Raw genomic sequence first — 2,672 nt, forward strand, 5'->3', positions numbered from 1 at the left:
CTGTTGCTGTTTAAGACAGTGAAGATTGATTTGTGTATGCAAAAATAATTTTAGTTAGTCATGTATAGAAAAAACATTTGGTTCCAAGGTAAATGCTATAAAGTGGGCATACTGTGACAACACCAAGAGGCTTGATACACTGAATTATCTGAAACCACCAGAAAAGGGACTGTCTGCCCTTTTCTTCCCCATGCCATCATGGTGTGATTTTCCTTTCAAGTGCCTCTTACTTCTGACATCTGTACAATCCAAGTGGGGAAAACGTAGCTGCTCCTGAGACAGGATGGAAGATGTCTTTTTTCAGACACAACAAGAGAAAACTCCTTCTGGGTCTACCAAGAAAACATCAGGATGCCTGATCTTTGCATCCTATGTCTCCCACAAAATCCATGTGAGGACTGTCAGTCGCTTCACAAACTAATACCTTGAAGACCCAATTTTTTGGGGTTCATTCATACAAAATTCTCTTGGAAGTCAGGGTCTGATTGAAAAATATGGAGCCCAGCTTGCATGTGCATTAAAAATCCAAACAAGTAATTATTTATACTACTTTTTCATTTTCCCAGTAATCAAGCACTGGCTGGTAATAATGCCCAAAGGGCTGATTATACCAGCAAGAAACAGCAGCTCTCTGACCACACCTCTTCCCCGGGAAAATCTCTACACAGATGCAAAAGGCAGCATTTTTGTAGCAGAGAAAAATGGCAATTTCATGGTTGCACAGAATTAATGGTTCCTATGTTCTTAGCAGAGCTGAGCTGAAGTGCTTACCCACAGAGTGAGGACTTGTCAGGCAGTATGTAACATGCTTCCTTTCAAAAATTAAAAAACTTGTTCTGATTGCAAGCAGATTTTTTCAGAGTATATCCCTTCTCCTTCACTCCTGAGAAAAAGCCGGCAGTGTTTCTAAAGCATGATACTTGCTTCTGCTCATCTGCATGTTTAGTGTACTAGCAGAAGAGTCTTTCCTCCAGGAATAACAAGTGTGTAATGTATCATATTACAGCTGATTAAAGTAGCCTCTCCTGCTACTGTTTAACTTGTCTGGTAGATCATCCAAATACTTGCAGGCATCGTCTTATAAACACAGAATATTGAAACTGTGCTGTTTTATGACTGCACAAAAAGGCTGCTGAAAACATGCTGCCTTAGTGAAATCAGGTACAGTTGTATCTGGAAAGTTAAATGGTATTGTGGAGTGAAGTCTAAAACTGATAAATAAAATGCACACATTCACTTAGCAAGTTCCGGGTACAATCATGTGTTTGAAATACGTCTGGAACATCCACCTGGCATTATTGCTGAGAGATATAAACTTATATTGGTATATTAGAGTGGGAAAAGGAATGGCTGACATATCCCTAAAGGCAGAATTTGAATAATACAGAAATAGGCCCAGGCTGTTAGTGAAGACTTTGAAAATGTCTCCTTTCTCGTAAATTGGGTAGATTTGGACTGGAAAACACTGAGACAAAAGAGGTAGAACTGTCTTCATACGCGCTGACATTTTTAGTTCAACCACGCAAAGCTAAACCCCCAAGTGCCAGAAGGATGGTGATGTGGTACTTAGGCATGATTTTTAAAAAAGTTCTTAAAGCTGCAAAGGTTATTAACCACCAGGAATCTTTCCTTTAATATATATTAAAAGCTGATTTATATGGAAGGCCTTGGGTGTACTCGGATTTCAAACACCTGGGTTATTTTCTTTACTGATCAATGCAGGTGTTTCATAGCAAAAGCACACAGGCAATCAGACTGTCTGAGGGCAGCAATGAGTTGCACACATTTTTCCTAGTATAAATAAATTTTCACAAGTGCGTGGAGTGAATGGGCGGGCCTTTGGCATTAATTGCAATTAGATGGCAGTCAGGCTTTGAGGTGTAGAAAAATACGTGTTTTAACAGATTCATAAAAGAGTTGTGCTATCTTCTTCAGAAAATCAACTGCTTCCAATTTTACCTGTGAGGCAGGAGGGAAGGAAAGAGGTGACAGGTCAGGAAGCGGGTGAAGCCAGTGCCTCTCCCACAGCTGGCTCTTGCCGTGGGATGTGGCACAAGGTGCTATGCCCCGCCAGCACACGCGTGCACTCCCACTTGCCGCAGCCAGCCCAGCCAGGGAGCGTGCCATCTCTCTGTCTTTACCAAGATCAAATGGAGCTAGTCAATCAGGGGATACCATTATTGCCTCCACCATTCAATTTCCACTATCAATAATTTACTGTATTTGCTGCACGCGGAGAAGGAGTAGATGGCCAAACAGATTTTCGTCAGGGGGTACAGAATCCACCCCGCGGGCTGCCGGGCAGAGCCGAGCAGGGCGTTTCGTCCGAGATCCCCGGGCTCCGCGGCTGCCCCTGTCTCCGCCGGCGGGCGCTGATGCGACGGGCGGTCCCGCTGTTGGTCTCAGTCTCAGTCTCGGTCTCGGTGCCGTCCCGCTCCCGGGCTGGGCAGAACCGCCTCGGGACCGCTGGGACTGAGCTCCCGCTGGGCGCCTGCAGAAAGTCACCGGTGTAACGTTACCTGGGGCGCTCATTAATAAGCAATGCCTGTTATTATCTTGATTGCATTCTTAATAGGCGAACTACGGAGAGGTCAGCGCGGGAGCGATATTTAAACGGATCGGGCTTGCTTAATACCCGGCGGAGTAAACCAATATCCCGCCGCGGGCGGACC

The 2,672-nt window shown here is 44.7% G+C and overlaps 1 protein-coding gene across 2 annotated transcripts in view; it reads left to right on the forward strand.

Annotated features, from left to right (window-relative positions):
• Positions 1-2,672, forward strand: part of BDNF (brain derived neurotrophic factor) — a 40,554-nt gene that overhangs the window by 15,793 nt on the left and 22,089 nt on the right. The window lies entirely within an intron of this gene.

The sequence above is a fragment of the Corvus brachyrhynchos genome, unplaced genomic scaffold (assembly GCF_000691975.1).
Source record: "Corvus brachyrhynchos isolate BGI_N302 unplaced genomic scaffold, ASM69197v1 scaffold281, whole genome shotgun sequence".
NCBI lineage: Eukaryota > Metazoa > Chordata > Aves > Passeriformes > Corvidae > Corvus > Corvus brachyrhynchos.